The 25,665-nt window shown below is 43.8% G+C and overlaps 2 long non-coding RNA genes across 3 annotated transcripts in view; one reads left to right on the top strand and one right to left on the bottom strand.

The window, feature by feature from the left end:
• Nucleotides 1-25,665, top strand: part of LOC141995895 (uncharacterized) — a 77,671-nt gene that overhangs the window by 28,969 nt on the left and 23,037 nt on the right. The window lies entirely within an intron of this gene.
• Nucleotides 666-16,428, bottom strand: LOC141995897 (uncharacterized). Its single transcript, XR_012641430.1, has 3 exons — nt 16,393-16,428; nt 11,323-11,465; nt 666-686 (listed from the first exon to the last, which is right to left on the bottom strand). It is a non-coding gene; the product is annotated as an uncharacterized LOC141995897 (long non-coding RNA).

The raw sequence follows: 25,665 nt of genomic DNA, 5'->3' as shown, positions 1-25,665 counted from the left end.
GTTTAATTCAGCTTTGCTCACATTCATGCTCCCATATTTCCCAGTGCTTTCAGCTTTATAGTGACTCATCCAAAGGCTAAAGTAATAAAGTCTTATGTTCAGATATTTTCAAAGATTTTGGTCCAAATTCTGTACTCTTGTACCCCAATATAAAGCCAAAGTCAACCCACTGAGAGCAGAATTTGGCCCTGTGATTTGAAATAAGTAGCAAAGTTTAGAAAATATAATTAAGGGCCCAACTCCCTGGCATGGGCTATTCCAGCATAGTCAATGAGAAAATTAATGAATTTCTGTAGCAGTGTTTCCTCCTCATTCTTTCATTAGGAGGCTGGGGTTGCTTCTTCAAGAAAGTGGCAGTAGATTCAGCCCTCAGACTTTGCAGATCCTCTGATATCCTCCAAACTGCTTCTAACCTTTTCTTGGCTCCTTACAGGAGTCATGCTGCCAGGAAGTCCTCTGACAGATATTGCCCACAGAAACCCACTTTGGGGAAAGTGGTCTGAGTGTGGAGGGGAAACCACATTCAGACAGTATTAGCTTCTGCTGCAATGGCCACCTCCCAAACCTTCAGTGCTCTGCAGAGGGGCTTTCATTGATTCAGGATGATGGTGGAAATACGCTGTTTAGCCAGCTCTCTCTTTTCTGTGCTTCCTCAGCAAATCTCCACTGGTTTTGGCTTCCTTCTGCTGCTAGAAGCAAAGGGGAATATTACACCCTTCTTTAGTATGATGTAAGTTAGGGAAAATTCTTTACAATTCTTTAGTCATTCCAATAGGCAGCATTAGGTTTCTTACATTTTCTTTAGTTTCTTAAATTATTTTAAGCAGAAATCATATACAGCTTTCAGAGAGCACTAGCAAAGTCTATATTAGCTACACACAAGTATGCATATCCTTTCTGATATTCATTAACATTGCCTCCCAATATTACAGACAAAAACAGAGAAAGTAACCTTGGGTTCTACAATATCTATACATTATACATTGACAATAACCATCAGGAAGTAAGTTTGAAATATTTACTGTTGTTTGCTGTATTGTTTGTACTTGGGACTACGCTTTGCCAAGATGCATGATGATGGTGGGAGACAGAAATAGTCTTAGTGATTGTAAATAGATGACAGATAGGTCTGTGATTATTAATAATTTGATATGGATGTCTGTCTTTCACATGTTACTGTTGAGGAGATTTTAGCAGAAATTTGTGGATTTTTTGGGTCTGTGAAGATTATTATTATTTATTATATGTATTGAGGCAGCACCTAAAGGCCTGTGGGAAGAGTAAAATAAGGTCCCTGCTCTGAAGAACTCAAAATCTAAATAGACAAGAAAGACAAATGGTGAGGAAAAGAGACCCATAAGAGTACTGTGTTTCCAGCTCTTGGGATTTTATCATGTGCTGCAATATTTGGTGGGGTTTTTTACAGGCCCAGCTCCTGCATCGAAATAATTAATGAGAGAAAGAGACTCACTTTTCAAAGCTTGAAAAAAAGATCTGAGTGTACACTGAAGGTCCTGAAACCAAAATGCAAAGAAATAGAATGGAAAATATATTACTTTAAAAAAAAAACCTCATGATTTTTAATCTGATCTCATAATTTTCTTGGGTCTAACTCATTATTTTTCTATGGGGTTGGCAATACCGAGTGCGGTAAAGGAGTTGAAAGACTGTAAGAGTGGGAGACTATAGATGAGGCAGGACAGATAGATGAAGAAAAGAAAAAGGGAGAGAGAGAGAAAAGAAGGGGTCAAGGAAGTGGGAGAAGGAAACCATCAGGGCTTTGCAGCAGTGAAGCTACACTGCTGGATTGTCACCACTGGCTGGAATCTTCAGTAAAAGAAAGGCCGTACATAGGGTCCATTTTAAACAGAGTTCCCTTGATATATCAATTCTGCTACTAAGTGCTTATGTGCAGCAGGAAATACCTTAGAAAAGCAGCAATTTCCTCCACCAAAATAAATTTAACTTATAAATACTAAAGTCAATAAGTCTTTTACGTCTCTGTGAGATATGTGGTGCTTGGCTTGGACTGGATAGTGAGACTTTTGATCAGTGAAGGGAAAAGTGGTTTGAAAAAGTTACCAAAAGAAAATTTCTTCTTCTAAAGTATATATCAAAAGAATCTCTGGATAATTTTGCTGCTGCTTCTCTAATTTAGTCTTACTGATTTTATAGATTATTTACATAAAGTTAAGTATGTAGGCCTGCCTTGTATCTTAGCTGGAGAAGGTGATTTGGGGACTTTTATAGGTGTATTCAGTTTTATCTGCCAACACTTAAAAAAAATCAGCAGCATCTATTTACACTGTAGATTTTTAAAAAAAGATTGTCACTTTTCTTTGTTTGCACGTTAGTCACTATTACAATTTTAGTTTCTTTACAACATTTAGAAATCCCACGTGAGCATGTAATAGGTGATAGCAAACCTTTTGTTACATCATTGAGTCTACCCCCCTCTTACAAGAGCAGCATACAGTCCTCTGATGGAGGGCATATCAGATTTTAATGGAAACACAAAATTGCTATTCTATCACTCTTATGTTATTACTGACCTATTTTGCCACTCAGCTACTGCTATCATTTTAATGGTGACAGATATAGTGCTCAGCTGCACATACAGGGTGCTGGCTAGGAAACCCTAAGCCAGCCCCTTGTCACACCAGCTCCAATCAGGAAAGGGGAATTGGAGCTGGCTGAGTAATCCCAGCCCTAAGTGGCAAATGGTGAACAGCTGCCGGCCTTGTTAGCCAGGGGCTACATAAAGGCTGGCAGGAAGGCAGCCAGTAGGAGAGGAAAGGGAGAAGCCAGGGAATTAGAGGCTGCCCCCTCTTGCTGGCTGCAGAATCTAGCAGTCCCTGAGGCTGTCTGTAGCTACAAGGTGGTGGGCGGCACTTGTACTGTAAATAAAGAGCACAGGTGACTGCACCAAAGCAGAGGTCTCTGGCTGGTTTGTGGGCACAGAAGTGGCAGAAGATTGGTGGGCCCGTCTGTGCCCTGTTACATGTGTGGGCTTGTCTGAGACCCTGAGACAATGGATGTGGCTGGTGGCCAGGAGATGGAGGAGAACCTGCAATGGCTTGTAAAACAGCAGAAGCAGATGCAGAAGGCCCTGCAAGGCTTCCACCATGCTGCTGGCAGGCAGAACAGCCGGAAAGCCTACAGGACTTTATAAGACAGCAGGCCAATGTGCAGCAGCAACTCCTGCAATGAATGGTGCATCCTGCAGTAGGGGATGGCACCTGACTGCTGGGCTTGGGACTCTGTAAAATGGGCTTTCAGATGACCCGGATGCCTTCCTTGGTATGGTTGAGCAGGTAGCCATGGCGCTGGATGGGATAGTGCAACCTGGGCCCTATGGCCGGGTCCCTACCTGGTGGGAGACGCTCAAGTGGCCTACATGGCCTTGAGTGAGGAACAGGCCTGGAACTAGGAGATGGTGAGGGCAGCCATACTAGACCAGGCGCACCTGTCAGCGGAGAAATACCGCCAAAAGTTCCAGTCAGCCCAATGGATGGGGGCTGTGTGGCCCCAGGCATTTGCCCAGAGACTGATGGACTGGGCCACCTGTTGGCTGAGGCCTGAGATGCAAATGGTGGGGGAGATAATGGATGCCCTTGTCCTAGAACAATTGCTACAGCGCCTCCCCAAGAATATCTGAGTTTGGGTCAGGCGACATCAGCCAAATACGGTCGATGCAGCAGTCAGGCTGACCGAGGAGTACATGGAGGCAGACGTTCCCCGAAGGGAGGGCCAAACCTATTAAGACACTGTTGGGGAAGAAGCTGAGGGAACCCCTTCCTGGGAAAGGCCCTGAAAGGAAGGAGGAACCCTGAGGAGCTCCAAGTAGAGCCGGCGTGATTGTTTGCTGGCAGGGTGGGGGCCAGGACATATAAAAGGCGACTGCCCAGATATGGAATATGGGTGGGCCAAATTTTGAGGCTGGACTAATGCTGGAGGGTGGACAAGGGGGCAGAGACTGACCACCATCCTGGTGAGGGTGGCCAGGAAACACCATAGGGATCTGGTGAATATGGGTTCAGCTTGCTCGCTCGTCCAGAGGGGGCTGATAAAACTGCACTGGATAATTCCAGGTGCATGGATAGCCCTGGAGTGTATCCAGCGGGGCAGGTGATACTGCACTGTGGCACAGGTGCCTCCAGAAATGCGGGGCAGCTTTAAATGGAAGTGAGTCAGGGTAGTAAAGGGGTTACTGTACCCAATTGTGCTAGGTATGGACTAGGGCCCTCCCCCAGAGGGAAAAGGAAAGGTTCCTTGAAGAAGAGGGTGGGGACCCCTACACTGAGAAGCCCCGGGGAGGAAGAGGAGCAAAGACCTCGGGGGTAAGGAACATGAGAACCCTAGACAACAGAGCTAGGAAAGGGTAGACAGAGAGGAAGGAAGTGCAGGAGAGATGGCCAGCCCAAGCCCCTTAGAGGGAGAAAAGGGGCAACTGGAGCTCACCACAATGCAAATCCCAGGAGAAGAAATGGGGACTTGGGAGAACCCAAGGCCTAGGATGTCCAGCAGAAGGTCGGGATTGGCTTCGACCCACTACCAGAAGAAAAGGGGATAGAGGAGAAGGGACACCTGCAGGGGTGCAATTGGTGTGAGGACCTGTGGGTGGCGGCAGAGCTATGGGGACATCCACCCCCTAACCAGTGTACTTTTTGTAGGTGGGGGATAGCCCCAGTGATTGCCCGAAAGAGGGGGAGAGGCTTCCCTGGACAAACCCCAGCAGAGGGGAGGGGAGTGGAGAGGCTGAGGCAGGATGAACCTGGCGGTTCATAAGCGGGGAGGTGTGTGACAGGGTGCTGGCTCAATAGGAAACCCTGAGCCAGCCCTGTGTCATACCAGCTCCAATCAGGAAAAAGGAATTGGAGCTGGCTGAGTAAGCCCAGCCCTAAGTGGCAAATGGTGAACAGCTGCCGGCCTTGTTAGCCAGGGGCTACATAAAGGCTGGCAGGAAGGAAGCTGGGGGAGAGGAAAGGGAGGAGCCAGGGAGTTAGAGGCCACTCTCCCCTGCTGGCTGCAAACCTGACACTGTCTGTAGCTACGTGGTGGTGGGAACTTTTACTGTAAATAAAGAGCATGGGTGATTGCACCAAAGCAGAGGTCTCTGGCTGGTTTGTGGGCGCAGAAGCGGCAGAGGATCGAGGGACCCACCTAAGCCCTGTTAAAACATGAGAGGTACTATTTGGGGATATTATTATTTTTAAGTGTCATCAGCATACCTGGTTCTGCATGTGGGTATTACAGAAGAAGAGTGGGTTTTAGATAGGATTTGAATGAAAAAGTGGATGGTGGCTTCTCAAACTTGGGCCTTGATTATTCCTGCCTAGTTCCTGTGCCCTCCATGCCCCAAGATCATCACATGGAGGGGATCCTCTGCTCCAGATATCCCACTGTCTGTGGCGGGGAGTGGGAAGTCAGGTCAGGGCCGGGCCACAAAATTTTGGCACCTGAGGCGGGGAGCTCAAATCATGCCCCCTCGCTTGGGCCAAAACTTTGAAAGGTCTCAATTCTGCCTTCTTTCTGTTCTACTCCTCTCATGGTACTGCTCTGCTACCTTCCTCAGTAAAGGAGAACTAACAACTTAAAATGCCTTGTTGAAAAATTTTAAATAACACTTAACTTTCAAACGCCTGAACAGCAAATGTAACTTTTCTTGTCTGCATAGTAAACACTGGCATTTTTATCTGTTTTGAATAATCAAAGTGGTGATTTCCATGCCTTCTTGGTTGCAAAGATTTGAACTGCTTCCTGAAGGTCCAGTCTGGGCCAGCTCATGTTCTATTGAGATGGTTGCAAGGCTGACCAGCCTCTCCTGTGTCATTGTGGAGCGTAGATGTGTTTTTTATTAACTTCAGCTTGGAGAAGCTGTGTTCTCCATTGGCAACTGTCACAAGTATGCGCAGAGCAACAAAAGCATTTGGAAAGAGGGTGGTCATCTTATTTGTGCACATATATTCCAGAACAGCCTTTGGAGTTGATTCTGCTGAAAAGTATTTTGAAAGTGCTTTCAGTTCATCACCTAAATCACTCGCATCAATATCGCGCATGTCATCATGTGTCAACACTGTCTCTAGTGCCCTGCATTGCTGGTGTAGGTCTTCAGGTATAGTGAGGAGTTTCGGAATATCATACAACATACCAAATATAGTGCTGTGTTCCTTGAGCTGCATGAAACGTTTTTCAACTGACTGTATTGCACAATCTAGCACCTGGTTAAAGAATTCAACTTTGAATTGTTGTTTGGGGTCTCTTATGGGATTATCCTGTGCCTCGTAATCAAAATGTCTTCTTCTTCTTCGGTGACTCTTGTATTCTTGAATGGGTGGGAAAATAGCTTCAGTGTGAAGTTCCTCTGCCAACTTCTGTACACTCTTCAGAATGTTTTGAAATCCCTCATCTGACCGGTAAGACTGAAGGTATGACTTTGCCTTGTCCAGTTGTTCTATTGCTCCAGATATATCAAGTTTAACACCCTGGAGTCTCTTGCTTACAAACATTTATTTCAAACAGTATGTCATGCCACAACACTAAACCACACAGAAATGTGAAGTTATATGTTTCTGGTGATTCCATTTCCCTCTGCCACTGTTCTCCCACAAACAGTTCCTGTCATAGCATTATCCTACATAATGGCAACTGTGGCATCATCTATCTTCCCAATATGGTGTTTGATAAGCTTTATCGCCTCCACTCGACTTTCCCATCGTGTGGCACTCAGCGGTTTCAGTGTCAGAGAGGATGTTCCCAGATGTTGCTTCAAAATTTGCCATTGATGAGTTGATGCAGAGAAAAATACATAGATGCTCTGAATTACATTAAAAAAAATTCAGCAGCGTCACTAGAAGCTGGTGCTGCATCACTGACCACCAACTTCAATGAATGAACTGCATGGGACAAAAAAAGCTCAAGGGTTTAAACTCTCAGATCTGTGTCTGCACTCCTCTGTTCTTTCCTCTCATGTTGGCACCATTATCATAGCCCTGACCTTTCATGTCAGCGATCACAGTTCCCGTATCTTCCAGCTTTTTAAGAAGCACATTTGTCATACCAGCTCCTGTAATATCATCAATGTCAATAAATTCTAGAAAATGCTCTCTGACAGTCACCATTGCAGGGACATTTTCACTCGGTTCTGTTGTTGTTACAAAATGCACCATTCAAGTCATTTGTTCCGTATGGCTGATGTCAGGTGTGCAGTCCAGAATAACAGAGTAATATCTTGCTGACTTCAGATCTGCCACAATCTTCTGTTTGACTTTTGTTGCCAGTAACTGTATGATCTCATTTTGAATTGTTTTTCCAAGGTAGTGGTGTGTGTACATTTCTTGGATGGTGACTCTTCTTGGATGCTCCTGGAGTACAGCATCAAACTCCGCCATCAGCTCTACAATTTTAAGGAAGTTTCCATTGTTTGGCGCACAGGGTTGATTTGAAGTGCCACGCAGTGCTAGGTTTTGGTTAGCAAGCATTCTCACAATGGCAATGTACCTTTTCAGAACATTTTGCCAGTAAAGAGAGACTGATGCAATCTTCTCTTGATGCTGATCATCTATGGGGGCCTTTAACCTTAGTCTCATCTCAAGCTCTTTCCACCTGTGGAATGCTCTCTGGTGGTTTGCTGCCTTCTCATGGCATGCCAGATTTCTAGCCAGATTTTTCCAGTCCTTTGTTTCTGTAGAACCCAGTGTGGCTGGAACATTAGACTGGAAGAGTTTGCAACAAAAACAGTATGCAGCATTCTGGTTTTTGAGTACATAAGCCATGGCCTCTCCATTTTGTCACCGTTGGGGATTTCACGCCAGTAATGTGTTGGATAGAAACTTCTATTTTCATTGTCTTTGGGGAACATGAAGTTTTTCACTTGCTGTGGCCCAGGCAGTACAAGGAAGTCCCTCAGGCTATTGCTCAAGTGGGTCCACAGTCCTGGATCATTTAGACTTAAGGAACTAAACTCAGCAGCAGCTGTTTCTTGCACCTCTAGCACACTTTTCTGATCTACACTTTTCTTCAGGAATGTGCATGGTTACATCCATTTGAGATGGAGGTATGGATGCTGCAGTAGCTGCCAGGTCACCTGCACTCTAACTGGAAGATCAGGCATCTCCTCACCGCTCACAGCCTCACTGGGGCCAGAAGGCTCACCGTGAACATTTGTGTCCCAGAGCTCCTTCCTGCTTAGACAGAAAAGCTTCCTTTGCTTTTTTTTCTTTTTCTGAATTCTGCCCCAGAGGGGGGTTTTCTTTCACTCATGACTACTGTTCTGTGCCAGCTGTAGTGGCTCTCAACACTCAGTTGAAGGGGACAAATAAGCAGGCTGGTAGCAGGGCCTGAGTGAGGGAAGATATGGGCATCTTAAGGGCCTAACTGGCTCCTACTACTTCAGTTGACTGCCTGTTCTCCTCAAGTGGGTTCAGGGAAGCAGCAGGAAACAGGACGCTCCCTGAGAAGCTGGAGTTAATCAGTCGAGGCTGCTGGGGGTGCTAGAGAGGTACATAAGAGGCTGCTCCTCCTTTGTCCCTGCAGCTCCTGCTGCTTTCTCTTATTCCCTTTCAATTTTTCTCCTGCCTGCCTGTTATGTCTCTTGTGCCTTCCTTCCTCCAGCACAGCACTCCACCATCTCTGTGCATCTGGAGCAGAGAGAATACATATGCACCAGCAGCAGACACAATTTTCTACACTCTGGGTCCTAGTGGCAAACCACCCCCCCCCCCACCTCAGTCTGGCACCTGAGGTGGCCAGCCTTGAGTCAGGTGCCTCTGTGGCACCATCCCCTTCAAACTCCATGGAAGGCTCTCTGAGGGCCAAGGTTTCACTTGGCGAAGATGCTAGGCGAGGGAGGAGTGGGCAGGATTCCGGGGGACAGTGTTATCCCCTCTCTGGCCCCACAAAAATTCACTAAAATATTATTGTCTGTATTTTTTTTGCTGAGTTCTGCCCCACTCCCCAGGGTGTCTCAGGGATATCAGTAGCCAGGAGGCATCTATGGTAGAGCTATGCTGCCAAGGAATGCTTTGGGGAGAGCATTGCTTAACTTGTGAGCGCTGATGGGGATCATATCACATCGTTGTGCAGCACAAATCACTTTCCCAAAATGTAACTCAGACTACTATCTAGCTTTCTAATCTTTGAAAATAGCATTTAACAAACAAAACTTCAACACTAGCAATGGGCAAGGAAGGATATCTTATAGATAAGGAAAGGGAATGGATGTGAGAGACATTGGAGGGCTCAAAGTAAAAGACAGTAATGCATGTGGGGTGACAGGATCAGTGAGAGGGAAATTGTGGGGAAGAGAACACCAGGGGTATCATCCTGGCTCCATTAAAGACAATGGCAAAACTCCTAGTGATTTCAATAGACTTTACCCCAAGTGTGTGTGACAATCATACTATTATGGTCATCACTTTTACAAGCCTATGATAAATTTTATACAAAGTATACCTTGTGAGGTATCATTTGAAAAGTCATAATCTGCTGAATAGCATTATTCTGTTAAAATATGTGTATCAACACTATATGGGAAGTTATAAGATTCTACTATGATTGTTACTGAAGTATGTTGTAATTCTGGGTAACACCCACAAACCAGTTTTTCAGAGACCAAGACACATTAGCATCCCTGATAGGTGTTAAAGGGTCACTTAAGTGGCCATCCTCCAGCGGAGTTGGGGGGAGGTATAAACAAGAAACTTATATTTCATCACATTCACAATGGACTGCAAGTCACCATGACTCAGCAAGGATGTTTCTAGTACAAGAAATTGAATTATAAAGGGTGAGGAAAACACGACTTCTTCCATCTTTCTGCTCATGACCTCAACAACTCTTAAAGAACTGAACAAAGGTGGGAGTGGTCCTAAGCTGAAAGGAGATGCAGCCTGTGAAATTTACTACCGTGTATGGTGAGGAAAACTTTTGCTTTTAAATTCACTTACTTTGTTAAGTTAGGTATTAGCTTGTGTATTACTCTTCTTTTGTAAACAATCCTGACTCTTATGCATCAATACTTTTAATCACTTAAAATCTATCTTTCTGTAGTTAATAAACTTATTGTTTATCTTAACCAGTGTGTTTGGATTAAGGTGTGTGGGGAAACTCCATTTGGGATAACCAGGTTGGTTCATTATCCTTTTCCTTTCATGAAGTGACAGACTTTTTGTGAGCTTGCATTGTTCAATAGTGTGCTAGACAGTATAAGATGCATATTTCTGGGGGAACAAGGCTGGGACTAAGAATTTGTGAGTATTATCATTTATATAATTAATGAGTGATTAGTGAGAGTGCTCATGTAGTTGTGTGAGCAGGCTAAGAGTGGCTGTTCTGACAACAAATCAGTGTTAAAGGCACCCCAGGCTAGAGATTTAACGGGACACAACTGTTCAGTGGTCCAGATTGTACCCTAGGTAATGTCACATGTATTGGGGGCAGGAGATGTTCAAGCAGTATTCTGCGTAACTATACACATCCCTTCTTCCTGCACCTCAGCTTAACCTTTTGCTGAAGCACAGGCCAGAGTTCTCTCTTTTCAGGATTTTTCAGAAAGGATTACAGAGTTAAATGTCAGAGCTATTGTGTGTAAAACCCTGATAAATAGATGTAAATAGTTTCCAATCAGTTTCAAAGAGTAACATACACTTTCTTAATAAAACAAACATTAATGCACACAGAACACAATGTAACTAGTATACTATAAAATATTATAAATACTATTTGGAATACTATGAGTAACTTTTAAACAAAAGCTATCATACCATAAATCTACTGGTGTTCCTTTGACATACTTTCCTCCTTGTGTTTGTTACAAACATTCAAATATAAAGTGTTAACTTAATGTTTTCTGTATTTTAGCGCACACACAGCAAGACACATTACCCTCTGATCTTCTCTCAAAGGGAATTTTGCAGTCTTTATATTTTGATCATAGTATGTAGTGGGTGGTAATTGGACTCTTCAGAGCTTGAGAAATGGCAGTATCTCAGTCCTTTTAAACACTTCATATCTGTCAGCACTCAAACTGTCTGGGGATCTCCCCAGCTAGCTGCATTCTAACCCTTGGATTAATAGCTCACTGGTCCTCTCAGTTTTTGTTGAAACAGAAATCTGAAGCCTGTATCCAAAGTGGTACAGGTATTGGGATTAGTATATAAAGAAATCTTCCCCCAACCACTCTTCTGGTCTTCAAACAGCCTCCGCCCCCACCCTCATTAAGCTCTTCATCATCAGAAGCAAGTTCCCCACAGATCAGGACCCACCAATTCAAGATTGCACCAGACCCTGCCAGAACAACTAATGCAAAATGTGCAGACGTACCTCCACTGGCACGATGATCAATACTCTCCACGACACAACTTTCAAGATCCATGGATCCTACACACGCCTATCACATGTGGTGTACGTCATCCAGTGCATCAAATGCCCCAATAACAACTATGTAGGTGATACCAATCCTTGCACTCTCAAATGAAAATGATAAAAGACAAACTTCCTATTACCCAGGTGTGAACACTTTTCACAAACTGATTACGCCGTATCTGTCCCATTAGCCCTCATCCTCAAAAGAAACCTGCACTACACCTTCAAAAGGTGAGCATGGAAACTTAAATACATAACTCTGTTAGATGCTAAAAATCATGGTCTCAACAGAGACATTGGTTTTATAGCTCATTACAATAATTTGTAACCTACTAACCCTCCTTTCACCTATGACTGCAGAGGTGCTAATTAGCCACTTCATTTTAAGTGGCTTCTTGCAATATATGTTAACCCCATATGCTTAACAATCTATCCCACCTTGTATTTGGCTGACACTCTTGGGTTACATTTTCCAGAGCTGAAGAAGAACTCTGTGAAGCTCAAAAGGTTGTCTCTTCCACCAACAGAAGTTGTATCAATAAAAGTTATACCTCATCCACCTTGTCTCTAATTATTTTATGGGAAATTTGATTTATTCAGCACTTGAATCTACAGTGCCAAAGTGTTCCTAGCCTATAAGGTTGATGTTATAAAATTTACAAACCCCTAACCCCCAGTTTCTATTGTGAAACACTGATAGGGTTAGACTTGCCTTTTCCTTTTTCTTCCCTCCCCCCCAGCCGTGCACCCCACCCTTCTTCCCATCTGGCTGAATCCCAGGTAGGTCTGACTTTTGCCCCAGTTGCCTTGATTTTCTGAGGAGCTGAGTATTTGCAGCTCCAGATATCAGCACCTCTGAAAATCAGGTAAAAAGTTTTCATTATTGGACCCTTCCCTTTTCTGGAACTGATTTGCATATTAGCTTATGCAAATATTCCAGTCTCAGAAGCAACAGCACCATCTACTGTTGCTTCATGCAAACCTGAAAGGCACTCAGATACTACTGACGGATGAGTGTGGTATAAGAGTGTAAATAGAACAGAATAGATTACGGGGGAGTTTACTAAAGAATCATTTTTACACTGTTAATAATCAAAACAAACAGTTTCCTTTAAGTTAAATCCACTGTGGCAACTTCAATGTGCCTTATCAACCCAGTAAGATGAAAGGCTTTTTCCACTTTAAATGTGTAGAGTTAGGGATTAATTGGAATTGTATATTAAAACGTATCCATTGTTCTTGCAATATCTGGGACAGTTTATTTTTTAGAAAGTACATTATACACAGATTAGACATGCCACTAACTTAGAATAACAATATACACTCAGCTATCATAGGTTTCAGAATAACAGCCGTGTTAGTCTGTATTCGCAAAAATACATTGCTGGCACATGATGGCATATATCACATTGGTAAATGTGCAGGTGAACGAGCCTCTGATAGTGTGGCTGATGTTGTTAGGCCCTGTGATGGTGTCCCCTGAATAGATATGTGGACACAGTTGGCAACGGGCTTTGTTGCAAGGATAGGTTCCTGGGTTAGTGGTTCTGTTGTGTGGTATGTGGTTGCTGGTGAGTATTTGCTTCAGGTTGGGGGGCTGTCTGTAGGCAAGGACTGTCCTGTCTCCCAAGATTTGTGAGAGTATTGGGTCATCCTTCAGGATAGGTTGTAGATCCTTGATAATGCGTTGGAAGGGTTTTAGTTGGGGGCTGAAGGTGATGGCTAGTGGCGTTCTGTTATTTTCTTTGTTAGGCCTGTCCTGTAGTAGGTGACTTCTGGGAACTCTTCTGGCTCTATCAATCTGTTTCTTCACTTCCGCAGGTGGGTACTGTAGTTGTAAGAATGCTTGATAGAGATCTTGTAGGTGTTTGTCTCTGTCTGAGGGGTTGGAGCAAATGCGGTTGTATCGCAGAGCTTGGCTGTAGACAATGGATCGTGTGGTGTGGTCAGGGTGAAAGCTGGAGGCATGTAGGTAGGAATAGCGGTCAATAGGTTTCCGGTATAGGGTGGTGTTTATGTGACCATCGTTTATTAGCACTGTAGTGTCCAGGAAGTGGATCTCTTGTGTGGACTGGACCAGGCTGAGGTTGATGGTGGGATGGAAATTGTTGAAATCATGGTGGAATTCCTCAAGAGCTTCTTTTCCATGGGTCCAGATGATGAAGATGTCATCAATGTAGCGCAAGTAGAGTAGGGGCGTTAGGGGACGAGAGCTTGCAACAAAGCCTGTTGCCAGCTGTGCCCACATATCTATTCAGGGGACATCATCACACAGCCTAATCACATCAGCCACACTATCAGAGGCTCGTTCACCTGCACATCTACCAATGTGATATATGCCATCATGTGCCAGCAATGCCCCTCTGCCATGTACATTGGTCAAAGTGGACAGTCTTTACGTAAAAGAATAAATGGACACAAATCAGATGTCAAGAATTATAACATTCATAAACCAGTTGGAGAACACTTCAATCTCTCTGGTCACGCAATTACAGACATGAAAGTTGCGCTATTACAATAGAAAAACTTCAAATCCAGACTCCAGCGAGAGACTGCTAAATTGGAATAAATTTGCAAATTGGATACAATTAACTTAGGCTTGAATAGAGACTGGGAGTGGCTAAGTCACTATGCAAGGTAACCTATTTCCCCTTGTTTTCCTAATCCCCCCCACCCCCTTCCTCAGACGTTCTTGTTAAACCCTGGATTTGTGCTGGAAATGGCCCACCTTGATTATCATACACATTGTAAGGAGAGTGATCACTTTAAATAAGCTATTACCAGCAGGAGAGTGGGGTGGGGGGAGAGAAAACCTTTTGTAGTGATAAACACCCATTTTTTCATGATTTGTGTGTATAAAAACAAACATCTTCTGTATTTTCCACAGTATGCATCCGATGAAGTGAGCTGTAGCTCACGAAAGCTTATGCTCCAATAAATTGGTTAGTCTCTAAGTGCCACAAGTACTCCTTTTCTTTCAGCTATCATAGAAATGTCCCAGTGAGGCATTATTTGCTACTCCAGTGCTGCTCTGAAGATTTTATTTCTATTTCAGTGTCAGGCTGTTTAGATCTAGTAGTTTTGCTAATTTAACCAGATATACTATGTTAGCTTCCCTATTAATTTCTTAGGCTTTATATTTTCTTACAAACTGAACATTACCTTAATATTTCTGGCATGTCATGCAGCCTACTAATGACTGGATATTTTACTTGTAAATAAGAACAAGTAAGTAGTGCTGGTATGACTTGAAAATGTGATGTCCCCTTAGACCAAAACTGAGACCGTCCATTCTAAAGTCAAAGAAATCCTGCTGGTTTTCCCACACTTGCAGGAAACAATATGCTAACATTTCACCTCAATCGCCCTAACATTAGCTTCACTATTATTATATGAATCATAGGGTCTTCTCCTTCCATTCTGCTTTAATCAGCTTAGTGCATAATACTGAACAACCAAGAAAGGTCTTTCATCATTTTGAATATCAGACAAAGGTTTTTCTGCAGAGTAAGGTCTGCTGCCATGCTCATTAAATAATTCCACTTATTCTTGTTTTCCTTCATGGTACATGTGACCAAGGAGAGAGAGTTTGAAAAATCCACTTGTTTTTATTATTATCCAAATGCAGCTGACATGGACACTGTAATCTCTGCTCTTTTATTTGGATCCTTTCAAATATGTTTGACTGGTGGCTCGTAAATTAAACAAAAAGAAAAGGAGTACTTGTGGCACCGTAGAGACTAACAAATTTATTTGAGAATAAGCTTTCATGAAGTGAGCTGTAGCTCATGAAAGCTTATGCTCAAATAAATTTGTTAGTCTCTAAGGTGCCACAAGCACTCCTTTTCTTTTTGCGGATACAGACTAACACGGCTGCTACTCTGAAACCTGTCGTAAATTAAACAGTGAGTCCTAGTCATCACAATAGGAGTCTCCACTTCCAAGTGTGCGAGTGAAAGCTATGCACATTTGAATTGTACCTCAGATATAATTACTGTCCATTAAATTTATTAAACACTGAAATTTTTGTTCTGGCCTCTTAATATGTTAGCCTTACAAACAAATTGTTTCAGTTGCACAGTGGGAATAGAAGTGCCAGTCCTGGAAAACAGACTAGCTTATCATCTGCAGATAAATATAATGTATGCACTTAGCAAGCAGTCTGCGGATGCCGTGCACTTGTTGATTTTGCTTCATTTCTCTGCCAACAGATTGATGTTTATGTGAATATTAACAGAGTTGAAGAATGCCCCTCCCTACCCAGGGCCATGCTGCAGAATTAAAGGCTAAAAGACACTGAAATAATGGTACATGAGGTCAATTGGGTAGTGTGCAAAATTGACTTTGGGACAGGCCACTTTTGGATAGCATCCACTTTGTCCTGCAGGGGGTTGATAGCTCCTTGACCCACCTGGTGTCCAAGGTAAGTCACTCTGTTTAGGCCTATTTGACACCACTTAGCCTTAACAGTTAGTCCTGCCTCCCTTATGTGCTGGAAGACTTTTTGTAGATGTTCCAGGTGTTCTGCCCAGGAATCCGAAAATATGGCCACATCGTCAAGGTAGGCGACTGCATATTCTCCCAATCCTGCTAGGAGACCATCTACAAGTCTTTGGAAGGTGGCAGGTGCATTCCGCAGCCCGAAAGGGAGCACATTAAATTCATACAGCCCGACATGTGTGGTGAAGGCTGACCTTTCCTTGGCGGATTCATCTAGCGGTACCTGCCAGTACGCCTTGGTTAAGTCCAAGGTAGAGATGAACTGGGCCCATCCCAGTTTCTCTAGTAGTTCATCTGAGCGTGGCACTGGATAGTTGTCTGGGCAAGTTACAGCATTTAGCTTACGGTAGTCCACACAAAAACATATCTCCCCATCTGGTTTGGGAACTAGAACCACTGGAGATGCCCATGCACTGCCAGAGGGGCGGATTACACCTATCTGTAGCATATCCTGGATCTCCCATTCTATAGCAGTTTTAGCTTGAGGAGACACCCGGTAAGGTTGGACTTTAATTGGGTGAGCATTACCTGTGTCAATGGAGTGGTATGTCCGTTCAGTCAGTCCTGGGGTGGCTGAGAACGTCGGTGCGTAGCTAGTGCACAGCTCCTTGATCTGCTGTCGCTGCATACGCCCAAGGGTCACGGAGAGGTTCACCTCTTCCACGCCACCAGCACTTTTCCCTTTGTAGTAGACACCTTCAGGCCACTCAGCGTCATCTCCTCCCTGGGCTGTAAACTGACAAACCTTTAATTCTCTGGAATAAAAGGGCTTTAGAGAATTAATATGGTACACCTTAGGCTTTCGGTTGGAGGTGGGGAATGCTATGAGATAATTAACAGCTTCCAGGCACTCCTGGACCGTGAATGGCCCTTCCCACAACGCTTCCATTTTATGGGCCTGGAGTGCCTTTAAAACCATGACCTGGTCCCCTACTTTGAAAGAACGCTCTCTGGCATGTTTATCATACTAGGCTTCTTGCTGTTTTTGAGCATCCTTTAGGTTTTCTTTAGCAAGGGCTAAAGAGGTTCGGAGGGTGTTTTGTAGGTTGGTTACAAAGTCCAGAATGTTAGTTCCTGGAGAAGGTGTAAACCCCTCCCATTCCTGCTTCACCCACTGTAATGGCCCCTTAACCTCGCGGCCATATACAAGTTCAAATGGTGAAAACCCTAAACTGGGATGTGGTACAGCTCTGTAGGCAAAGAGCAACTGCTGCAACACTAGGTCCCAATCATTGGAGTGCTCCTTTACGAATTTACGTATCATGGCCCCCAAAGTCCCATTAAATTTCTCCACCAGGCCATTTGTTTGATGATGGTAAGAGGTGGCAACCAAGTGATTCACCCCATGAGCTTCCCAAAGGCTTTCCATAGTTCCTGCCAGGAAATTAGTTCCTGCATCTGTGAGGATGTCGGAGGGCCAACCTACCCTGGCAAAAATGTCTGCTAGTGCCTGGCACACACTTTTAGCCCTGGTGTTGCTTAGAGCTACTGCTTCCAGCCATCGGGTGGCAAAATCCATGAAAGTCAGTATGTACTGCTTTCCTCTGGTGTCTTTTTTGGAAAAGGACCCAGAATATCCACAGCTACTCGCTGAAATGGAACTTCAATGATGGGGAGTGGCTGGAGAGGGGCTTTGACCTGGTCTTGGGATTTTTCCCACTCTTTGGCATACCTCAAAAGACCGGACATAGGTAGAAACATCCTTGCCCATTCCCTCCCAGTGGAATGACCTCCCCAAACGGTCTTTGGTCCTGTTCACCCCAGCATGGCCACTAGGATGATCATGGGCTAAGCTCAAGAGCTTTACCCGGTACTTAGTTGGAACTACCAATGGTCTCTGAGGATGCCAGTCTTCCTGGTGTCCACCAGAAAGAGTTTCCTTGTATAAAAGTGCTCTTTCTACAACAAACCTGGATCGATTAGAAGAGCTGAGAGGCGGTGGGTTGCTCCGTGCCGCCGTCCAAGCTCTCTGGAGGCTTTCATCTGCTTTCTGTTCGGTCTGGAACTGTTCCCTTGATGCTGGAGACATCAGTTCCTCATTGGATTGTGGAACTATGCTTGGTCCCTGTGGAAACGATGTAGGGGATGGGGCTGTTTCCGCTGACTGTGAACCGCTCTCCGCTGGTGCATTATGTTAGGTTTCAGGCTCTGGCTGAGTCTCTTGTGTAGGGTTATCGGCTGCTGTCGGTTCAGGTTTGGTGGGGCCCTCTGATATTGAGGTTACAAGTACTGGATTCAGTCCTGGCAATGGGTCTGGTGCTGGTTGTTCCGCCGGTTCTGGTTCTGGGGTTGGCTCTGTCTGGGTCTCTGGGACTGGATCCACTACTGCTGTTGCAGACGTTGGCACGGGGTCCGGGTCCATCACCTCTGACCGGGTCCTGGTAGAAGTTCCGGAACAGAGCTAGGCATGATGGCTTGCTTAGCCTGGCTGTGGGTGACCATTCCCACCCTCTTGGCTAGCTTCACATGATTGGCCAAGTCTTCCCCCAACAGCATGGGGATGGGATAATCATCATAGACTGCAAAAGTCCACGTTCCTGACCAGCCCTTGTACTGGACAGGCAACTTGGCTGTAGGCAAATTGAAAGAGTTGGACTTGAAGGGTTGAATTGTCACTTGGATCTCTGGGGTCCACTAAGGAAGCATGGATAGCTGACACTTGTGCTCCGGTGTCCCTCCACGCTGTGACCTTCTTCCCGCCCACACTCAGTTTCCCTCCGCTCCGGGGGTATCTGGGAGGTATCTGGGCCTGAGGACCTCTGGTGTGATTCTGGTGCAATGAACTGTAATTGGTTGGGGTTCTTGAGGCAGTTGGCCTTCACATGCCCCGGCTCGTTACATTTAAAACATCATCCAGCTGATGGTCACTGGGGCGAGGTGGGTTGCTGGAGAACAGTGTGGCAGGACGCTAAGGTGTCTGGAGTATTCCTTGGTGTGTATTTGGGGTCTTGGGCTGCCCCCGGTAGTAGGGTGTGGTCTGAGGGTTTCCCTTCTGGTATCCGCTCCAACTGCGACCAGGGTTGTTCCTCTCTTCTCCCTCCACCCATTTTGTTCCGGCTTGCCCCACCTCTCTGGCGGTCCGGGACTGCTCGTATCGATCAGCATAAGAAGCAAGACTTTCTGCTGAGTCCATTTCCTTATCCCATAAACACTGTTTTATTTCCTCCTTGGACATATTCAGGAATTGCTCCTAAGCTATCAAATCACACATTCCGTCAAAGCTAGTGACACCCCTTCCTTGGACCCATTTATCTAACAGATCCTTCATCTGGGTTTAGATAAGCCACATTACTTAGTCCAAGCCCTCTCTTAAGGGTTCGAATTTTTACTCTGTACGTTTCAGAGGTAATTTGAAATTCCTTTAAAACCAAATCCTTGAACTTATTATAGTCAGAAGGCTCATCAATAGGCATCTTATTGAATATGTCCAGAGCTCTTCCAGTTAATTTTGCGACCAATGTGGTCATCTTGTGAGCTTCAGGAATTTTATGGAGCATGCACAGTCTCTCAAAGGTGAGAAAATATTCAGCAATATCACTGGATTCATCATACTGTGGACATAGTCACTCCCATTTGTGGATTGTTGGGGAAGGATGGTTAGGGTTATCCAGTAGATTCCGCTCAGTCCTTATCTTCTCCAACTCCAGTTCATGCTTCCTCTCTTTTTCCCTCTCCTCCATTTCTTTTTCCTTTGCCTCCACTGCCTTCAGCAGTTCTGCGGAAAAGGACCTGGGGTGACAGTGGACGAGAAGCTGGATATGAGTCAACAGTGTGCCCTTGTTGCCAAGAAGGCCAATGGCATTTTGGGATGTATAAGTAGGGGCATAGCCCGCAGATTGAGGGACGTGATCGTTCCCCTCTATTCGACATTGGTGAGGCCTCATCTGGAGTACTGTGTCCAGTTTTGGGCCCCACACTGCAAGAAGGATGTGGATAAATTGGAGAGAGTCCAGTGAAGGGCAACAAAAATGATTAGGGGTCTGGAACACATGACTTATGAGGAGAGGCTGAGGGAACTGGAATTGTTTAGTCTGCGGAAGAGAAGAATGAGGGGGGATTTGATAGCTGCTTTCAACTACCTGAGAGGTGGTTCCAAAGAGGATGGTTCTAGACTATTCTCAGTGGTAGAAGATGACAGGACAAGGAGTAATGGTCTCAAGTTGCAGTGGGGGAGGTTTAGGTTGGATATTAGGAAAAAAATTTTCACTAGGAGGGTGGTGAAACACTGGAATGCGTTACCTAGGGAGGTGGTAGAAGTTTAGAAGTTTTTAAGGTCAGGCTTGACAAAGCCCTGGCTGGGATGATTTAATTGGGGATTGGTCCTGCTTTGAGCAGGGGGTTGGACTAGATGACCTCCTGAGGTCCCTTCCAACCCTGATATTCTGTGATTCTATGATTCATAGCTCTCCTGTGAGCAGCCTCTTGGTGTTTTTCCGCTGCTATAGCTCTCCTGTGGGCAGCCTCTTGGTGTTTTTCTGACTCTCTCGCTGCCTCCAGTTCTCTCCTGTGGGCAGCCTCTTTGGCTGTTTCTGCCTTGGGCTCTGTCATGTTTGCCTCTCTGTTTTTAACTAACTTCACACCTCAGAGTTAGAAATAAAACAAACAAACAAACAAAAAACTTGGCTTGTAAAAAAAGAAATAGGTTGTGCTGTAACTGGATACCCATGTTCTCTGATAGTGATCATCAGCCTACAGAAAAATCCTTAAAAAACAAACAAACTAACACCTTTGTCTCCAGGATAGACAGAAAACGCCTCTAGTTGCTCTTAGCTAAAAAAAACCAACCCACCTCTTCAGGTCTGTGAAGACTTGTGAATTTCCCTGCAGGAGGTTAACTACCCTGCCTTTAGGTTGAGAAAACTCCAGCTCACAAAAGACAATTCCCTTTTGTCTCTGCTCTGGGCCCCAAGCAGAGACAAAAAAACTCTAACTGCTTTCAGCTTAAAACCTGCTTTCCAGCAGCCCAAAGGAAAAAAATATTTCCTTTTAAAATCTGTGCTTTTGGTTCAAAAAAATCTCAAAATGATTTCAAGTTAATCCCACTGCTCTGCCACCATATCAAGGTTCCTTCCCCACTCTGAACTCTAGGGTACAGATGTGGGGACCTGCATGAAAAACCCCCTAAGCTTATTTTTACCAGTTTAGGTTAAAACTTCCCCAAGGTACAAACTATTTTACCTTTTGTCCCTGGACTTTATTGCTGCCACCACCAAGCGTCTAACAAATGTAACAGGGAAAGAGTCCACTTGGAAACGTCTTTCCCCCCCAAATCCCTCCAAGCTCTACACCCCCTTTCCTAGGGAAGGCTTGACAAAAAACCTCACCAATTTGCATAGGTGAACACAGACCCAAACCCTTGGATCTTAAGAACAATGAAGAAGCAATCAGGTTCTTAAAAGAAGAATTTTAATGAAAGAAAAAGTAAAAGAATCACCTCTGTAAAATCAGGATGGTAAATACCTTACAGGGTAATCCGATTCAAAACATAGAGAATCCCTCTAGGCAAAACCTTAAGTTACAAAAAGACACAAAAACAGGAATATACATTCCATTCAGCACAACTTATTTTATCAGCCATTTAAACAAAACAGAATCTAACGCATATCAAACTAGATTGCTTACTGACTTTTTACAGGAGTTCTGACCTGCATTTCTGCTCTGGTCCCGGCAAAAGCAACACACAGACAGAGAGAGCCCTTTGTTTCCCCCCCCTTCCAGCTTTGAAAGTATCTTGTCTCCTCATTGGTCATTTTGGTCAGGTGCCAGCGAGGTTGTCTTAGCTTCTTAACCCTTTACAGGTGAAAGGGTTTTTCCTCTGGCCAGGAGGGATTTAAAGGTGTTTACCCTTCCCTTTATATTTATGACAACCGCAGGACTCTGTCACCAGGGATATGGGGCTACAATGGGAGAAGGTCCTGTGCTCTCATAGCCAGGCTCAAGTTGGGGTGGGAGCTGCTGGAGAAACAGGGAATAACAGTGTGGAGGACAGAGAATGAACAACAGTGATAAAACCAGATCTCAAAGGTATATGTATTACATTGTGGGAGGGGAAGTGTTAAGGAACAAATATGTTCTTATTGTGATGGCTCATGATTATCTGATATGGGTAGGGGCATCAGTTTTCTAACACACTGTTTTGGTTAATTTAGACAGGACAACATGCATCTAGAATCAAGTTAGGGAATGATATTATCGCTAGAGCCCTGTGCATAATGCAACTGTGCTATTGGGAAAATTGCAACATAACTGTCCTTTTTGAAACTGGTGCATAAAGGTCCTCGAGAATCTCAAGTCTCATAAAAAAGTTGTTAGATCTTATGTTTTGGAAGATAACTTTCAAAATATGAACTGAAAATAAACCAATGCTGTGATGTTATGCCAATAAAATAAAAATCAGCAGGATCTTATTAAAGGGAATAAGGCAAAATGCCACATTTATTGTGAATACAGAAAGAATCATAGTAAGCAGTTACTTATAGCTATAACATTCCATTCAATTTCATATTTATTCACACATTCATTCATAGACACACACACAGGTTCTGCAAGGTTGTTATCATAGTTACCAGCCTTAGAGTTGCTTGTGCCAAGCCTGGACATGAGGAGGGAGCAGGGCCTTGTCAGATGCACATCTGATGCTCCTGGAAGTTGGTTTGCAGAATGAGACCCCTAAGTTCTCAGTTTCTAGAGTCCATTTTTATAGGAATTTATTTCTATGCCAGTCTGTGGGAATTGCTTCATCATGCTGTTGCTGAATCAGTCAGCAGATGGCACATTCCTGATGGCTCCGTGTTGTTCTTCGGTTCTCCCATCCTTGAGGCTGTTGGGTGGATTCCAGTCTGCCCTCCAGGGGGCCTCTGGGTGTTTCCACTTGATACCTTCTTTGGCTGATGGACACTGGATTCTTAGGCTGACACCTCCCTGATCATTCATTTATTATCCACACCAAGCATCCATCCACATACATCCTCTATCTCTATTTTAATCACAATTGTTAACAAAGCAAGATAAATACAACAAAAGGGCAGGGAGTCTCTGTGTGAGTAGTTGTTGCAAAGTATTGCTTTGAGAACAGACTCTGTCTTAGGATGTTCTGTCTTAGGATGTACTAACACAATTAGCAGCTTGCAAGTTTCACACAGAGAGGGAGAGAAACAGTAAAAACAAGAGACCAAAAACCAAGAGACCTCTTAATTAGTAATACCCTGGAATTTAAACTATGGGGAATCAAACTCATTTGTGATTTTAATACAGAACTTCTTTAATATGATCCAACAGTGATGCCTGCCTGAGTCTGCTGCTCTTTCGGGTGGGGAATGAAATCTTCAAAAACCTTCCCCTAAATGAACTTCCACCCCTTCCCAAATGCATCCTGTTGTCCCAGTACCAAAATCCACAAACCTTCTGGCTGCCATAAAAATCTTCTCAGTAGGTGAAGCACCATTGTGCATCAATCGCTGTGTAACTTCTAGGGGAACTTAAAGATATCCTCGTAATTGTACATGAAATTTAACAAGATGCCATAACTTCTGCTTATTCTACCAAATACAATAGTTTCACCATTACCTTGCTGTTTTCCCATTCCCCTTTTGTTTATCTACACCTATTGTCATTTATCATACATTTAGATTGTAAGCTTGTTGGAATGGGGATTGTGTGTGGACAGTGTCTGGCATAATGGGCCTCTCATCCCTCATTGTCAAATTGTAAGTTAGTTTAGAAGGCTTCACTAACAGGTGGGAGCATAGGCACTAACTTTGTTGGTGCTCCGGAGCTCACACACCCACGGAAAATAAATAGGGGGAGCTCAGCACCTATGAGCCATAGTGGTTCCTGGCCTCCCTGAGTTTCATACCTGAGGTCTGCTAACAGCACATGCCTTAGCCCAGACAGAGCTTGAGTGTGGAATGTGATAAGTTCTGGGCTGCTCCCAGCTACTGCCCTTGGGGCAGGGAGTTCGTTTATAAACAGAGGCAGGGTGATTAAGATAACAAAACACTTGTCATTAAATTAAATTAAGGATTGTTGGATGATCTCAAAAGCATTGCCAGGCACTCCAGTTAAAAGATAGATAGGAATAAATGGTCCATTTTCAGAATGGAGAGAGGTAAACAGTGGTGTCCCCCAGGGGCTTGTACTGTGACCAGTGCTGTTCAACATATTCATAAATGATCTGGGAAAAGGGATAAACAGTGAGGTGGCAAAATTTGCAGATGATACAAAATTACTCAAGATAGCTAAATCCAAAGCTGACTGCAAAGAGTTACAAAGGGATCTCACAAAACTGGGCAACAAAATGGCAGATAAAATTCAATGTTAAATGCAAAGTAATGCACATGGCAAAATATAATCCTAACTATACAATCTAATAATCTAAATTAGCTGTTACCCATCAAGAAAGAGATCTTGGAGTCATTTGCAGTACTCTGGAAGCACTATGCAAATTTATAAGGATCCTTCTTACTGTGCGTGTATCATCCTGAACTGCAAAATGCTCATTCTCCAGCTTCAGAAGACTTAAAAATTATCTCCAGTCATCATTGGGACAGACACAACTGAATAATTTAGCTGTCCTTAACGTGCATCAATACTGTACCAGGGAACTAGATGTAAATAAGATTGCTGACAGTTTCATCCAGAAAGCTACAGTAAGACATAATGTCTTTAAACTGGGATGTTAGTGAAGACAGCTTACAGGTGATTGAAATGAATGTAATATATTATAATTCAGGATAATGTACTTATGTAGTTCATAACAATTTAATCATTATTAAAATAATAAAGATACCAATGATAGACACACATTCAATAACTAAAATATGAAAGAAGTGTATAAATATGCTGAAAATAGCCTCCCCCCAAAACTGGCAGTGCCGCCCCCACCAAACACACCTAACTGTTCAAAAGCACTCACCGGCAAATACAAAAGTCAGTGCTATGGGTGGGAGGCTATTTGGAGTAATGAGTCCCCTTTTTCCTCACATGAAAAACTGAATTGTAGGATCTCAGTTTTCCATAGTTCAACAAATGAATGAAAACAATAGCATGAATAGAATCTACCCTTTTCTATTGTGATTCTACTGCCTATGAAGTCTGAATCAGACTTTATCATATTCCTGGAGAGTGTCCTCGGAGTGTTCAGAGAGAAATACGTCTCAGAGCACAGATAGATAACATCAGTTTGATGCCCAAAGTGATACCAGAGTTCAAATAAGTGGCCATTAAAGAGGAACTCCTTGATCCCAGCTTTGCTTTCCCGAGAGAAGTATTATTAAGTAAGTTATTTCTGGTTTTATTTGATCTCTTCTAGCTCCTCTAGACTTTTTGGTTTAGATATTTCCTGACAGTGTTCATTAGGTTGGCTATTAGGCTAAGAAAAAATTTCCTCATATCTTTTGATGCTCTCTTATTAGACTTTGTAAATTTAATTGAAAGTCATACATATTGATCTCATTGAGTTGGAAGGGGCACTGCCACAACCTTGGGATTGTGGACTTGGGGTCTGCTCTTACTCCCACTATAGTCAGTGGTTGACTTCAGCAGGAGCAGGATCAAGCCCATAAGTATCAGATTTCAGAGAGTAGTTAACTTGGCATTTGCATTCAAAGAGATGCATGTGCTGGTGTTAGATTTTGGTTGTTAGTAATTTTGTGATTGACCAAATTTGAAATGGGATTTGTTTTGTAATAAATTTTTTTCTAAAAAATTGGGGATTGCTTAGAACAGAAGCAGGACCATGGGATGGTTAGTGTGAGCTGGTGTGCTTTGGTCAGATGGAGCATGGCATAGAGTACACTTGGT

Source organism: Natator depressus, chromosome 11, assembly GCF_965152275.1.
Source record: "Natator depressus isolate rNatDep1 chromosome 11, rNatDep2.hap1, whole genome shotgun sequence".
NCBI lineage: Eukaryota > Metazoa > Chordata > Testudines > Cheloniidae > Natator > Natator depressus.
Note: the sequence above shows the minus strand (reverse complement) of the source record. Positions and strands in the feature narration are given on the sequence as shown.